The following is a 17,549-nucleotide window of genomic DNA, read 5'->3' on the forward strand; positions in this document are numbered from 1 at the left end:
ATCCAAATGCCCATCAACTGAAGAATGGATAAAAAATACTGTGATACACACACACACACACACACACACACACACACACACACACACACATATATGTATAAAATAGAATACGACTACTCGGCATTGAAAAAGAATGAAATCTTGCCATTTGCAATGATGTGGATATAACTGGAGGGTATTATGCTAAGTGAAATAAGTCAGTCAGAGAAAGAGAGATATCATATGTTTTCAATCAAATGTGGGATTTGAGAAACTTAACAGAAGACCATGGGGGAAGGGAAGGAAAGGAAACAGTTACAAACAGAGAGGGAGGCAACCTATAAGAGACTCTTAAATACAGGGAACAAACTGAGGACTGATGGAGGTGGAGGGGAAGGGAGCAGGGAAAATGGGTGATGGGCATTGAGGAGGACACTTGTTGGGATGAGCACTGGGTGTTCTATGTAAGTGATGTATCGCGGGAATCTACTCCCAAAGCCAAGAGCACACTGTATACACTGTATGTTAGCCAATTTGACAATACATTATATAAATAAATAAATAAATAAATAAATAAATAAATAAACACTTAAAATAATACAATAGATCTGCAAATGCTTGGTCTTCACAGAGGTTCTAGCAAAATGACAAGATGCAGATTGCTGATGCCAACATCTTCTGTGCATAGCCTATAATCTTGGGTGAGTTATTTTACTCCTCTGTGCCTCTGTTTCCCCCAACGGGAAAGAGGACGTTAACTGCAAAGCATTTGGAACAGTACCTGTCTGTTCTAATCAATGTTACCTATCTTTGTTATTATTGTATTGCTATTTGTAGAGTATGAAGCATCATACAAAAGAAATTGTTTTTGCATTATTGTGTATTCTTTTTAGCTGGGGCCAATGAGAACTGTTGAAAAGATTAGGGGCATTTCATTACACAGACATTTATTGAACCACAGCTACCCACTAAAAGTATTTTAAAGAGATGTTTAACCAATGACCAAAATCAAACTGATGTATATATAAAGACTCCTCTCTCAGTCTTTCAGAATTTCTTTTGATGTCCTTTGATAACTCTCTTAGGGAAGAATAAGTTACAGAAATCAGAAGATTCCAGAACTCTCTGATGTAAAATGAGAGATAATAGGAAGGTTGTGTCAGCGTGAGCTGGGTTTGCACCCAGACTATGATTGAAACTGTAGATTCCACAGAGGTCTCCCAAAAGGATTTGGGGTGTACATTAGATCTTTAGAAGTGACTTCCCTTCTTTGAGTCTCAGTTTCCGTGTTGTAAGTTTGAGAGTATTAATAATTGCCCTAAAAATAATGGCAGTCACTCTCCATTCCTATCCCATTCTGGATTCTCTAGCAATAATGAAATAATTTCAGTTATTCCAATAAGCTGGGTTCTTCTCTCTTATCTCTGAGCCTAAGCTGGGTCTTTTTTTCTACACTGCCAACCTCAATCCCCAACTTGCCATTCAACACTGTCCCTAGATTTCACTTCCTCTGGGAGAGGGGTGACTTCTCTATGCCCCTATAGAGACATATGCCCACTGCTGTCAGAGCACTTACCACATGATATGGAAATTATTGTCTGTGATAAGCCTGTAAGCCCTGCTACCCACTGGGCCCCTGGTGCCCTGTACAATGCCTAGCACACAAACGACACTTAGTATATATTTACTTCTAAGGAAATTTTATTCATGTTTATTCAGGGCACTTTTACACACAGTTTGGAAGACTTAGTATGCAGATAAAATGCCATAACATGTGAAAACACCTTAGAAATCTAAAAGCACTATGAAAAGAATATATATTAAAAATGAGACAGACCTTTCAGGAACACTTTGATGATGTATAAAAGACAAAAAGAGGTAATGGCATCTTTCCCCTGCTCATGATACAGTTAGTTTATGAACCTGGAGTGATCATTGAGTCTCTTTAAAATAATAAACCTAGTTTCTTAACGCCAGAGCATGTTGATGGCATGTATTTAAACAGTGCAGGGCACGAGGCTGTGTGAAGAACACAGAGATGAACAGTGAGGTGTAGGAGGGAAGCCATGGGCACTGACAAATCAAGGTAGAAAGTATAGATGACTGAGACACAAAGCACACGGGCATTTATGCAGGTTTAGAGGGGGAAGCACTTCTACCACTAGAGGAATCAAAGCAGACTTTTCAGAGATGACTTGAGGGGTGAGTAGGAGCTGGGCAGGTTCTGATGGACTTTGAATGTGAAGGTGAGCATGCAGGGAACTAATAGTGCTGAACTGACAAGAGAATGCTGGGACCTAGAAAGGATAATCTAGCCATTTGTACAAGCTGGACCAGTCCAGACCCTAGAGCACAATAAGGATGCTCCTGAGTCATGCAGGTAATGACTGGGGGTCTCATGTAGATGGAGGGCAGATGATGAAAAACACAGACATCAGTAGAGGAGGAAGGGATTGCAGTTCCCCATGGGAGCCCCTGGGGGGATGTGGAGGCACCTGGGGAGGAGCCAATAACCCAGCACCAAGCAGGAGGGTCTCATGGCTCAGGAAAGTGCTGCCAAGTTGCTTCTGATTCCTTCAATTTAGCAATTGCAGTGAGGGTATCCAATTCAACAGATCAGCGACTTGATTGAGACACGGGGAGGAAGCTGCCGGAATGGCTAGGCTGGTTCATTGTTCACGCTTCGGCGAGCGATTGTCTCCCTCCGCGATGCCCCAGAAAGCAGACTCTGTTCCGGGGTGGTCCTGCCCTGGTTCTCGCTCTGCAATCAGCAGCTGCGATCTGTTAGTTTGGGCGAGTGATTGATGGGTTGAGTGTGCCCTCCCACTAGGGGAGTTGGTGGGGAGGCTGCTGCAAGTTTGGGAAACTAGAACACAGAAAAAGCTGGAGAAGGAAGAAAATCCGCAGTTGCTCAGGCCCTTGAGTGCCTTTTAAAGTCAAGTGCTTTGGCTCAGGGTGAGCCAAAGCTACTGGACTTTCTGGTTATTATCTGTGTGGTCACTGTATGGAATGTGGCACCTTCAAGTTCAAAGAGTGTATTTGAGATGCTGTAACAAACCAAACTCCGCACCGAGTTCTCTCAGAAGCTGGAAAGCCATTTCTGGTATTTACTTCTTCACTGGAAATGAAGTGTTTTTCCTGAGGCTACCTGGTGCCAGAGCGCTTTAATCAAATTCCTGTATGCCATCCAAAAAAAGTGTGTGGTGCCCAAGGGGCAGCCATGGTAGTCATCCTTTACTGCAGTAATTCAACCCACAGTTAAGAGCCTACTATGTGCCAGGCAGCTTTCAAGCGTTGGCAGTGAATGAAACAGAGGGCAAATAAGTGCCATTTCCTGGTAAGTGCTCTGGTGAAAATAAAGCAGAGTGATAGGATAAAGAGGGGAGGCTAATTGGGCAGGACTGGTTAGGGTGGGCTTCCTGGAGGAGGTGAAATGGCTCAGGAAGGAATGAGAAGGTGGAGCAGGCTTTGTCAAGAACTGAGGGAATGACTCTCCATGCAGAAGGAATAACAAGTTCAAAGTCAATACCAAGTTAGCGTATGCCCAGAACAGAAAGACAGCTGGCCAAGATAGAGAAGAGTGCCATGGAGGTGGGGGAGCAGATTGGTGGGAGTGTGTGCAGCGTCACAAGGAGCTGGGAAGCCATTGTGAGTTTGAACAAGGGTGTCCTGATTGGATTCATGGTTTCAAAAGCTGACTCAGGTGGGCGTAGATAAAAGGTGTGAGACAGAGAGAAAGGGGAATAGACTGTTCCAGCAAGAGTAGCCTGGAATATCAAAAAGCACAATAGTGGAAGCCAAGAACCTAGATCCTATTCTCAACTCTTCTCCCCATTCAGGTGTAACCTCGGAGTAGTTCCTCAGTTTTCCCTTCTGTAAAATGAGGAACTTGGAGCAGGTCCCACACAGGATCTTTTTCCACTTGGCCCAAACCTGAACTCTTAGATGAAACACGTGTGAGTGATTATCCAGAAGGAGCTTCTTTTTCAGTCAAGGAATGGCATTCTTCCTCTGAATGTCCATCGTATTTATGGCCAGCCCTTCAGCCCAGGCCACACTGGGCCAATGACAATCAGTAGACAGAAAACAAATTCTAATGGATCCCAGAGCAGCATGAGTGAAGTCATCCTCTCAGATCGCCATGGCTCCCTTACATCTCGGGAGTGACGTAGAGATAGAGCATTTTGAAGACCTGCCAAGTCAGCTCTTCTTGCCACGTGCCCCATGGAGGAATCTTTGCTACGCGGCCAGGGGAAGGCTACCTGGAACCCCTCCCACCTGCCCAGGGCAGAGTCCGCCTAGGAGAGCAGCCCCTTCTCTGAAGACATTCACACCTTGCCTAGACCCACCAGTGAGTCACCACAATGTCTACTGTCTCCGTAAGGGCTGCCTATCCAGTGAACCCTTCCCTGCCATCCTCTGCTACCATATATTTTGAGTCTGGCAGACTTGTAATGACCTGAACAAAATCTGGGAGTTGGTCCCCCAGTGAATATACCAACCATTTGGATCTACCCTTATCTCTACCTCCCTGGAAAGGAGAAAAAGAAATCACATCCCCGGCCCCTTTAAGAGATCCCTATTTTGGGAACTTTCTGTCTTTACTGTTCATGACTCCTTTGACCTTCTTCTTATCAGTCTAGCTGTCTTGCTCCGGGACTAGATATCTTGAATTCATCCACACATGTAGCCCTTTCAGTCTCCCTTAGTCCTAACAAGAGGGAAAGGCAAGCATCCTACAGCTCGCCTAGAAGTTTCCCTGGAAGACTTGAGTCCAAACCTGAGATGGATAGATTCAAAGTTATTGGGGGAATAAAGAGAACACAATACTGCAGCAAGTCTTAGAAACTATCAGGAATCATTGAGAAAAAGGTAGCTTAATCTGTTCAAAGAGTAGTCCTTGGAACAAGTAACATGTCAATGGTAAGAGGTTGGTAATATCAAAAACCACCAAAAGAGGTGAATTTGATGAGGTAGGGGCCATTTACTCCCATTGATTTTTCTGGTCGTAACTATTATAGGAGCAGTATTATAAAGCAGCCTGATTTGTGTGGAATTTTTTTTAGGCAAAATATAAGCTTCCATACAATTTATTTTTTCATTCTTAAATCCAATAGTGTTTTCAGAAATTCCCCAACGAGACGATGGCACAGGGAAACTGCGTGGTGAGTTGGGGCTTAAACTCCTGCTCTGATTTTATCCTAAGCTATGCCGCTTACACAAGTTGTTCATGCTTCAGATGATGCGCAGTCTGGTCTGTGAAACTGCCTTAGTTCAAGGTGTGGTCACCGTAACGGAGATAATGAGCAGAAAGCTCGTGGCAAAGAGCTGGAACCTAGAAGATTCTCAGGGAGTGGCAGCTATCATTTGTAACTGAAGCCCGCTCTCCGCAGGTTTAAACTGTTGGAAACTCCCTTCCTTGCCATCACACACTTGTCCCGGAGTTAGAATCAGGAGGCCTGGTTCTAGACTGTGTCAGGCACTGCCTTGTGCCTGAAGCCTATTTTCTATCTCAGGTTAAAAAAATTTAATAAAAAAAGGGCCTTACCGTGCTTGCCTCATTGAGACAAGGGTGGAAGAATTATGTGTTCATATAAAAAGTTCTCGGAGCCCTCTGGATGTAAGAGGATACATAAATTCAGACTACCTTTATCATCATCGCTATTTTTATACGAATTGGATTCTGTTACTCAGGGTCTTTGGAAACAGATGAAAATAGAAATTTGTGAAGGTACCCTGATTTCTCCTCCTTTGGAGGGACTTTTGTTTTACTGGTGATGTTATTCAGCTAATTAAAAGAAAATGAACCCAGAGCCTGCCATTTCCCTAGGGTCTGCTATTTCCAGACATGCTTTGGGACCCAAACTGCCTAACTGATTACAGAGTTGGCACACAGGCTCCCGCCAGGGGCTGTCCCCAAAGCAGCCTTTACCCCATGCCTGTCCTCAGCAGAACCCCACTGAGGGGATAGGTCCGGTAGGAGCCATCCAGAACCTTCACCTTGTTACCTTGTCTGAACTCCTGGAGCATTCTGGTCTGCACTTGTATTCTTTTTTCTTTTTCTTTTTTTTTTTTATGTTTATTTATTTTTGAGAGAGAGAGAAAGAGAGAGCACCAGCTGGGGAGGGGCAGAGAGAGAGAGAGAGAGAGAGGGAGACACAGAACTCCAAGCAGGCTCCAGGCTCTGAGCCATCAGCACAGAGCCTGATGCAGGCCCCCAACCCACAAACCAAACCACAAGATTATGAGCTGAAGTCGGATGCTTAACCAGCTGAGCCACCCAGGCGCCCCTGCACTTGTTTTCATACTCAGCTATGTTCAGTCTTGTCTTGGTACATGCGTGTGTCATTTGTATATCTTGTTTACTTCACTAGATTTCAGTGTGGTCACCTCTAAAAGAAATCATTAATGTAGGGGTTTTTTCTCTCTTCGGTTCCAAGGATGCTAGGAGACAAGTACCAGATTAGCACCCAATTTCTTCATGGATGCAGGTCAGAGATCAGAGAGGGATGGTAGAAAGTGTTTATAAATATAACAGATTTTCAACTTGGGACTTAGTAATTGATTGGTTTGTAATTAGTAATTAATAATTAAACTGAAACTAGTTGTTTTAAGAATAACTTGATCAGACATGATAGGTAAATTATTACATGAATTTCCTTAGCAGGCTTGTTCAACACCACAGACATATCGTATAAGCAAGATATTAATTTAGATGGCTGAGCTTCTCCTAGGAAGAAGGTAATAAAAGTTTACTACTCAGAAATGGCTAAGTCCATGCCCCAGAGATGTGGTATGTTTATCTTGATTTTAACTCTTTCAGGTTTGGGACTCTGGAGCTCAGACATTTGAGTTCATTATTCTTATCAGTTCAGAGCACACTGTGACCACCAGCTCATGCAATAACCTCTCTGTGTTGGGAGGGACTGTCTGGTGCGGCTCAGTTGGTTAAGTGTCTGACTCTTGATCTCAGCTCAGGTCTTTATCTCAGGGTTGTGAGTTCGAGCCCTGTATTGGGCTCTGCACTGGGCAGGAAGCCTACTTAAAAAAAAAATGATGATTATCTGTGTGTGAGTTGGGGAAAAAGGTTTCCCCACACCACCACAACTTATTTGACTATGTTTTCATCTGCATCCTCACTCTCCAGTTTCTTCCTAACTCCATATACCTCCCCTGAAAGTTTTTAATCAATGCCATTGAAAATAATATTACCAACTCTAACTGGATTTGTCAAGGCCCTGTTTTCTAAGTACTTTTATCTACTTTATCATTTTTAATCCCACAGCCACACTATGAGATACATTCTTTTGTGGTTTCCACTTAACATATGAGGAACCAAAGCACAGATAACATTCAGTAAGTTTCCCAAGTCACCCATTTGATGACAGGGAAAGGATTCAGTCCTGGCAACTTACTAGAAAGCCCGGTCTGTACGTGCTCCACAGGACTGTATCTACCATTTTCTAAAATTGTAGTGTGTTGGGGTGCCTGGGTTGTTCAGTTGGTCAAGTGTATGACTCTTGATTTCAGCCCAAGGTCATGATCTCACAGTTGGTAGGATTGAGCCCTGTGTCGAGCTCTATGTTGACAACACAGAGCTTGCTTGTGATTCTCTCCCTCCCTCTCTCTGCCCCTCCTCCACTGTGCACATGCACGCATGCATGCACTACTCTCTCTCTCTCTCTCTCTCTCTCTCTCTCTCAAATTAACAACCTTTAAAAAGAAAACAAACACCAAAATATATTGTGTTTTGTGTATTTATGTTCTTAAAATGTATTTGCATCTTATGTTGGTTACTATAAACCTCCTTTCTATACCTTACCTTTTTTTCGTTCTGCATTATGTTTTCAAGATCTAAACAATTGCAGGGGGGCCTGAGTGGCTTGTTGGTTAAGCATCTCACTTCGGCTCAGGTCATGATCTCACGGTCTGTGAGTGCAGGCCCTGTCTCAGTATCTGTGTTGACAGCTCAGAGCCTGGAGCCTGCTTCCGGTTCTGTGCTTCCCTCTCTCTTTCTGCCCCTCCCCTGCTCACACTCTGTCTCTCTCTCTCTCTTAAAAGTAAATAAACATTAAAAAAATTTTAATAAAATCTAAACAATTGCAAAAAATACCCCTGGCTCATTGATTGCCACATAGCATTCCCTCGTATGCATCATTCCAGTTAACTCTTATTTTCTTAGTGATGGACACACAAAATGTGTCCCAGTTTCGAATCCCCAAATATTGTTGACATAAACATCCTCATACTTGTCCCCTTCTAGACCTGTGTGTATTTCCCTAGAACATATCATTTGGAAGAGGATTCCTGGGTTATAAGATACCTACAGCCTGGCAGATTAATTTCCAGAATGGTGATGCCAGCTCTCCTACCAACAGTATAAGAGTCTTTCTTCCCGAACTTCTCATAAATAATTGTCTGACTTTCCAGTTTCTACCAATTTGATTATTATAAAGTGGTATAACATTGTCTTCATTTTCATTTCATTTCTCTACTGATTTATGAAATTGAGCATCTCTTCATAAACTTGCAGTTTGGTTTACCTTTCTATGAATTGCTTATTCATGACTTTAGCCCATTTTCTATTCTGGGTCTCCCATCTCGTTGTGTCTTAAGTACCAGCAGCTCTTGGTCAGTTTTAGAGATGCAGGTATCACCTTCTGTGGTCTCCTCTGTTGAAAAATTCCCAAATTGGACATAATGAAATCCACTGACTTTTTTGCTTCTATTATTTGAATTTGAGTTTTGTTTTTAAAATAAATCCTCAGGGTGCCTGGGTGGTTCAGTCAGTTAAGTGGCTGACTTTGGCTCAGGTCATAATCTCTCAGTTTTGAGAGTTGGAGCCCCACATCAGGCTCTGTGCTGACAGCTCAGAGCCAGGAGTTTATTTCCAATTCTCTGCCCCTCCCTGACTTGTTTTCTCTCTCTCTCTCTCTCTCAAAAATAAATAAACATTAAAAAAATAAAATAAATCCTCTAGGCATCTGTCTGAGTATAATAGAGTAATTTTGTATAAAATTACTTATCCGAATACATCTTACCTTGTTTCCCCTGTGGAGGGAGACACCCTGACTTCTGTTCATTCTGCCCCCTCAGGCGTACTTTTATCAGGCAAGAGACTAGTTAAGAAAATAGTTTCTATGTACTGTGTATTTGGTACCTGTTTATACTTCCAATACTGATACAACTGATATTTTGAAAAACAAATGAAGAGGAAACATCCAGTTAAATTTAACCAGCACCAAAAACAACCAGTCAAACAAACACATCCATTTTGGATAAAACTTCTGTCATGAAGAACTGTAAAAGCTAGATAGAAACAAAAAATTAGATGTTTGAAGGCATTGGAAAATAACCAAGGCAACTTAAAACTTGAGGGCCCAGAAATCAAAAGAGGAGGGTGGAGCCTGCCATTTGCCATGGTATTTTACCTCTAGAGAACTTTTCTATAACAGTATAAAGTAGAGTGGAAAGCAATGGCTTTGAGCATGTGGTGTCCCCACAGGGAAGAGTACACAAAATTGGAGTTGAGGGTCACTAAGTCACCCTAAACATGAAGGGCCATACTTCCAGGAAAAAAGAACTTCATGAAATTTTACCTCAGGGCATTTGCCAACTGAGAAGTTGTAAATATGCAAGTTCAAGATATCTTTGTTTCTAAGGTCTAAGAGGCAAGGTCTTCAGAGAGAATTTGTCAGTCTCAACATGCTGGGGAGAGAAAACTAGGAGATCAGCCTCTGCAAAGAAGGAGAAGCCCTGGTGAACACCCCAGGCTTCTGGATGGGACCCTTCAAAGGATCTGCCCTGGACGTAAGGAAAAACTAGAGAGAAGCATGAAACATAGCCTTGACTGGTCTACCTGACAGAATGAAATTGAGTCCTCTATGAATTAAGAGTAGGGGCACCTGGATGGCTCAGTCAGGTAAGTGTCCGATGTTGGCTCAGATCATGATCTCACGGCTGTGGGTTCAAGCCCTGTGTTGGGCTCTGTGCTGACAGCTCAGAGCCTGGAGCCCGCTTTTCTCTGTCTCTCTCTGCTCCTCCCCCACTTGTGTGTGTGTGTGCGCTCGCTCTCTCTCTCTCTCTCTTTCTCCCTTTCTCAAAAATAAATAAACATTAAAAAAAAGAATAAATAAACATGCCAAGAGATGGGGTCACATGACCAAAACCAGTACAAAACATAAACAGTGGAAACAGACCCATAAGTCAGCTATACCTGTGTTATCAAAGGTGGCTTGAAAATAACTATGATTAATACATTCAAGGACATCGATAAGAAGATAAAAGAAAAAACTTACCAGAGGCTTGGAATCATTGTTTTTGTTTGTTTTTTAAAAAATGTCCAAATGAAAATTCTGGAATGAGAAACATAATCACTAAAATTAATAACTCAACCGATTTAACAGCAAATCGGACACAGCAGAGAATAGGATAAACAAACTGGAGACAAATGAGAGAAAATGTCTGGATTAAAGCAAAAAAAATGATGACGAATGCAGAAAGATATAATTAAAAAGTCTATAACATATGTGCAATTAGAATATCCAAAGGAGAGTTGAGAGAGGACTGAGCAGAAGCAATACCTAAAGAGCTACCAATTGAAAATTTCCCCACACCGAGGAAATAAATGTCGAACCACAATTGCATTTCACAGCTTAGGAGTTGGCCAATGTCTTGAGGTAAAATTCACTTTGTCCTCTTTCCTTGGAAGCCCTATGGACCTTCATCATAGTAAATACAAAGACTATCACACTTACGTACATTACAGTAAAACTGAGGAAAAGGAAAGACAAAGAAAAAATCTTAAAAGCAGTCAGAGAAAAAGACATTCTTTCCTAGAAGTGACAACACTGATGGCTGACTTTTCCAGAAAAATGGTGAAAGTCAGAAGATAATAAATGGAATCTTTAAAGCACTGAATGAGAAAAAAATACAGCCCACTATTGTAAAAATCTATACCCATAAAAAATATCCTTCAGAAATGAAAGTGAAATAAAGACATTTATAGACACACAAAAATGCCTGCAGATGGGAACTAAAAGAAACCATGAAGGACAATTCTTCAGGCAGGAGAAGAATGATCCCAGGTGAAAATATGATAATTCAAGAAGAAATGAAGACAACCAGAAAAGATAGAAAATGTGATAGATATATGGGAAAACTAATGAACACTGAGTGTTCTTAAACAACTGGCAAGATGATAAATTGTAGAATTTTAAATATTAAATATGCAGAATTAAAAGTGTGGTAACAATAATACAAAAAGGAAAGGAAGTAGATTGGGTTAAAGTGTTGTAGGGTCCTTGCATTTTCTCCAAAGTGCTGGGTATGCTAATTAAAGGTCAGGTTTTATAGCTCAGGGATGCACTTAACATGGTATATTTAGCCCCAAATATATCAGTTAATGACATTAGCTTTCAATGGACTAAATAGTCTAATGAAAGGTAAAGATTTTTCAAACTGAAAGATAATCAAAATCCAACAGTATGTAGCTAACAAGAGACACAATGTGGAATGCAGAAATATTGTCTCTATATTGGGGCGCCCACATGGCTCATTCAGTTAAGCATCAGACCTCAGATCGGGTCATGATCTTGCGGTTTGTGGGTTTGATTCCCGTGTCAAGCTCTGTGCTGACAGCTCAGATGCTGAAACCTGCCTCAGTTCCTGTGTCTCCCTCTCTCTCTTTGCCCTCCCCTGCTCACACTCTGTCTCTCTTTTAGAAATAAACAAAACATTAAAAAAATTTAAATATAAAGCAAAAAATATGTACCCAACAAACTTGAGCCAAAACAAAAGTGGTGTAGTTATATCAATATCAAAGTGAATTTGAAGACAAGAAGCATTGCTAGAGATAAGAAGTCAGTTCCACAAGGAGATGTAGCAATCCTCAATTTCTGCATGCCTAATGGTGAAATTTCAAAACTTATAAAATAAAAACTGGTTCCACTAAAAGGAGAAGCAGACAAATCCAGTTATATTTCATATTCTCAACCTTCATACACTTTTCAGTAACTGGAGGAACAAACAGGCAGTGAATCAGTGAAGACGGAGGAGTTTTGAGTATCCTGAATAGCAAATATGACTTAATTGATAATAAAAAGCATTCTTCTACCAATGGCACATTATCTGTTGTTTTCAAGTGTGTATGGAACATGTACCCATAGAGACCACATGGGGGAACTTAAAACAAGTCTCAACAAATTTCAAAAATGAACTAATAAAGTATGTCCTTTGATCACAATGGAATTAAGCTAGAAATCAATAGCTCAAATAGAAATTAAATATCTTCTATACATTCCTAATTACATCAAAAAGAAGCCAGAGAATGATTATGTAGAATCCTTATATGTAAGAGACATTGGTATTTCTTGTTCTGTGAACTGTGAGCTTATTGAAATCTTTCTATTGGTCATTGGTCTTATGGATTTATATGAGCCTTTAGTATAATAAATAAATTAGTGTTTTTTATGTAATTGAACTTGCAAATTTCTTTGGCATGTCAGTTGGCTTTGTCTTTTTAAGTATATAATGAACATTTCTATTAAAATTCTTATATAGTCAAATTTGTAAATCTTTCTTTCGTGACTTCTGCCTTTGGTGCCATAGTTAGGAAATCCACCCCCATTCCATGCCTTTCTAGTACTTTTTAATGTAGTTTTTGCATTCAAATATGCATCCACTTGGAATTGATGCTACCATACGGTGTGAGATAAGGACTCAGTATTTTTCCTCTAGATAACCCTTCTATCCCATTCCTCTATTGATGGTCGTAAAAATGGTCTTCAGGCTTTTGCTATTATAAGCTCTTTGAGACAACCTTGTAGTTTTGACAATTATATATGTACAGGCATACCTGAGGGATCTATTTGTTGAGGTGGATTTGCTGGGTGAAATGATGTGAACATTTATCACTGAAATCCAGTGTTGCACTTATGAAGTACGATGCAGTGGGAGATCACAGGCTTCCAGTTATGGAATACATAAGCCACAGGAATAAAAGATGCAGCAGAAGGAAGACAGTCGATGATAATGTAACAGCGGTGTATCAGGACAGATGGAGACTACACTGTGGTGAACATAGGACAATGTATAAACTCATTGGATCACTAGGTTGTACACCTCAAACTAATGTAACATTGTGTGTCAACTAACCTCAAAAGAAGGAGGAGGAGGGGAAGAGGAAGGAAAAGGAGGAGGAGGAGGAAGAAAGAAGAGGAGGAGGAGGAGAAGGAGGAGAAGAAAGGGAAGAAGGAGGAGGAGGAAGGAGAAGAAGGAAAAGAAGAATAAGGAGAAGAAATAGTAATAGTAATAGTATCCATCCTTGCTCCTGGGAAATCTCCAGGAGAGGTTCAGGAAGGAAGCCAGCAGCCCATTTTGGATTTCCATGTTAGCGGTAATCAGAACCCAACCCTTGGATCTCGGTGAATTGTTTTCTAGAAGTGTGTAGCACACAGATGAGCCCAATCCCAGCTCTGCCACTTCCAAACAATGTGACTTGGGCAAGTTACTTCTTTCTGCCTCATCTTCCTTACCTATAAAACGAGAAAATCATCATGACTGTCCTAAATACTGTCTATAAACCGGTGGTCATTACTGTATCCCTAGCACCTCCTGTCACATCTGGCACATGGCAAACACACAATAAATAGTATCTAGAATCACAAAAGAGATTGCCTAATATTAATCCCTGACATGACTTGTCCTTGTCTATCATTTGTGTAGCAAGAAGCTTAACATTTATATCTGCCTTTACACTGCCCTCTTATTCTTTCATTAGAACTTTGCTGAACATCTTTTTTTTTTTCCTTTGTAATTTTTGTTTCCTTCCAACATTCCACTTTTGGTTCAATCCTTCAGTTATTCATTCATCCCCCCAAGCATGAACTAACTGCAAACATCTGGCTGTCTCTTGCTCCTCTAAGCCTTGTGCCATCTTAATGCCTCCCCCAATTCTTTTTTTAAAAGTTTATTTATTTATTTTGAGAGAGAGAAAGAGGCATAGAGGGGCAGAGAGAGAGCAAGAGAGAGAATCCCAAGCAGCCTCTGCACTGTCAGCACAGAACCTGACACAGGGCTTGAATTCACGAATCGTGAGATCATGACCTGAGCCAAAACCAAGAGTGGGACACTTAACCGATGGAGCCAACCAAGCACCCTGCCTCCCTCAATTTGTGATGGTTCTTTGGGCCAGCTCCTTCCTAATGTGTTCCTCTCTGTTACACTCTCCTGTGTCCACCTTTCCTAGACACATGATGGCTGTCAGCCTCTTGGAAGCCCCAATAAATGAGACTCTGCCTTCATTCCTGCCCTTTCCATCCCTGACCTCACTTCATTCATTTGTCCCTTCATTTACCAAGTGTTTATTGAGCACCTTCCTTGTTCTAGGCACTGGGGACATAGTTCTGAACAAGCAACAAATATTCCAGGCCTTACTGTGCCACATCTTTCTTGGCAGAGTAGGGACAGTTTCTATATGGAAATTGTTGATGTAGAGTATAGGTCCGGCATTCCTGGTGGAAGGTGATGAGGAAGCCTGCTTAGTCCATGGTGTAGGGAAAGAATGCAACCCCATCCCCATGATACCTCTGGTGTTGTCTCTTGGGAACACTCTTTGTCTTCTTAACTCATCCTTGTTGTACAAGCCTGAGTTCAGATGTTGCCTAAAATGTCAAACCCTCTCTGACTACCCAAAGGGCACTCTCTGAGCTCTACCTCCATCTATGTTGAATAAATTTAGTCATGGGTAAAACAAGTGTTGTTTTGAAAAAGGGCAACCGGATTGATGAAGCATAGGCTCCGTCACTTGAGTAGTGTTTGATGGGATGTGGATTTTTTTTCTGGAAGAAGAACACATGCATACAACTTTCACATTTTTAAAGAGCTGCCTGGTAGGTTTTAGGATTGGAGAACACAATTGGAAAGTGCTCTCAGGTAGATGACAGGGGAAGAATGCCTTGGAAACAAGAGCCGCTTGGCAGGCAAGACCCAAATATCAGCATGCAACCTTTGTTATGGCCCACATCTGACATGGACAGAGTCCTGGTGCCCTGGAGCACAGAGTTGGTCCTAACCAACTTCCCGAAGACCCAGAGGACCCAAAAGTAGTATCTCTTCCCCTTCTGTCTTGGCGTTCAGTGCCAGGGGAGTGAAGCAGAGGTTTGTGCATGTCTATTTTTAAGCAATCAGATTTATGCAGCCATGCCTGAGAGGCCCTGGATACTGTTTATTGTTAGATGAGACCTGTGGTTTCTGGAAGCTTTTTTCTAACTCAGCGGGCTATGCCATTAGAGGCCTGGCATGCTTTCTAGTCATGCAGAGAAGATCTTCCACTGTATTCTTTTAAGAACATCCCAGTCCTGGTAGAACTTCACCCAACACACCTGGGAGTCTCTACTACACTGACAAGTCAACACTCCTCACTTGACTGTGTTGTCAAAATGAGGTCATAGGGACAGGCTCCAAGAAACTATGGAAGGCGTGTTTAACTTGTAGACTGCATTTCATGGTTGAGTGTCCCCAAACCTCCATCACCACAGGGCAGATGGATATCTTTACTTCCCTCACGACTGAAGGGGAGGGAGAAGGGAAAAGCAGCCACCTTGTGCTGTGACAGTCTTCAGTCGTTCCCCGACAGCTGCTGATTCATTCTCCAGACAGCCTTGCACTGGGCAGACAGACCTCGTCACTCCTCACTAGGGCTGTGACTCCCTTGTCTTTCCTTCACCCTCATTGATATTCTGCACCCTGCTCTCATCTTCATTACAGCCCTCTCCTGTCTAGAAACAGCTAAAACAATTCCTTTGCTAGGTGGATGCACGCGTTAGCAGCCCTCTGTTTGATTGTTCTCCAGAAGATTCTCCACCACTGCTTTGTCTTGGGCCACACCAGCCTTTGCATCTACAGATCCCGAGATGACCACATCTATACTGGTGACCCCAGCTTCACGTACCCCAAGAGTCCTGACACCTGTCCCCGGGGTGGCCATCTATTCTGGTCAATAGAATCTTCTCAGATGTTAGATGTCAGCACATTTCTCACTAAATATGATCTTTCTTTGATAATTCAAAGTTTTTTGTTGGGGGTTATGATGTCATGAGATCCATGTGAGATAGAGTTTGCAAATGGCTAGCCATGAGCCAGATCCAGTCTGCAGCCCTATTTTGTCTGACAAATCCAAGTTAAAATTTTTGGAATTGGTCGACCACATTTTGTTTTAATTTTATTAATATAGTTTATTATCAGTTGGTTTTTATATAACATCCAGTGCTCATCCCAACAAGTGCCCTCCTCCATGCCCATCACCCATTTTCCCTTCTTCTCTACCCCCATCAACCCTCAGTTTGTTCTCAGTATTTAAGAGTCTCTTGTGGTTTGCCTCCCTCTCTCTCCTTACCTTTTTTTTTCCCCCCTTTCCATCCCCCTATGGTCCTCTGTTAGGTTTCTCCTGTTCCCCCTATGAGTGAAAACATATGGTATCTGCTTCTCTGCCTGACTTATTTAATTTAGCATAACACCCTTGAGTTCCATCCATGTTGCTACAAATGGCCAGATTTCATTCTTTCTCATTGCCATGTAGTACTCCATTGTATATATAAACCACATCATCTTGATCCATTCGTCAGTTGACGGACATTTAGGCTCTTTCCATGATTTGGCTATCATTGAAAGTGCTGCTATGAACATTTCGACCAGATTTTAAAAGAGGGTGATTCCATATAAAAATTCAGATGAGCTGTTCTAAAAAGGGCAGGGCTGTGTTCCCACCCAATAACCCTGATAAAGCTGAGCGTAGCCACTGTTTTTGGACAGAGACATGCATTTCCTCTGTCCCTGCCACCCCAACTGTTCTGCACCCATCCCACATCTCCACTTATGTTACCTGCCTGGCCCTGGGCTTGACCCTCCTTGATTCCTCTGAGGCCCGTAATTATCAGTACTGATGTGAGCCTAGCACTGTGACTGAGAATATTTTACTTTAAAAAGTCTCCCAGAGTCGCTAAAATGAACAAATCAAGAGACTATAGATGCTGGCAAGGATGTGGAGAAACGGCCACCTCCTACACTGTTGGTGGGAATGCAGAGTGGTGCAGCCGCTCTGGAAAACAGTGTGGAGGCTCCTCAAAAAACTATCGATAGAACTCGCCTATGACCCAGCAATAGCACTGCTAGGGATTTACCCAGGGGATAGAGAAGTGCTGATGCATAGGAGCACATGTACCCCAATGTTCATAGCGGCACTTTCTGTAATAGCCAAATCATGGAAAGAGCCTAAATGTCCATCAACTGATGAATGGATCAAGAAGATGTGGTGTATATATACAATGGAGTACTATACAGCAATGAGAAAGAATAAAATCTGGCCATTTGTAGTAAAGTGGATGGACCTCGAGGGTGTCATGCTAAGTGAAATAAGTCAGGCAGAGAAGGATAGATACCATATGTTTGCATTCATAGGTCTAACAGGAGAGACCTGGCAGGGGACCATGGGGAGAGGAAGGAAGAAAGAGAGCTGGGGAGAGAGAGGGACACAGATCAAGGGAGACTACTGAATACTGAAAACGAACCAT

At 42.0% G+C, this 17,549-nt stretch overlaps 1 protein-coding gene across 5 annotated transcripts in view; it reads left to right on the forward strand.

Moving 5' to 3' along the window:
* CALN1 (calneuron 1) overlaps window positions 1-17,549 on the forward strand; it is a 508,077-nt gene that overhangs the window by 372,481 nt on the left and 118,047 nt on the right. The gene's annotated exons all lie outside the window — the stretch shown is intronic.

This window comes from Suricata suricatta, chromosome 8, assembly GCF_006229205.1.
Source record: "Suricata suricatta isolate VVHF042 chromosome 8, meerkat_22Aug2017_6uvM2_HiC, whole genome shotgun sequence".
Classification (NCBI taxonomy): Eukaryota; Metazoa; Chordata; class Mammalia; order Carnivora; family Herpestidae; genus Suricata; species Suricata suricatta.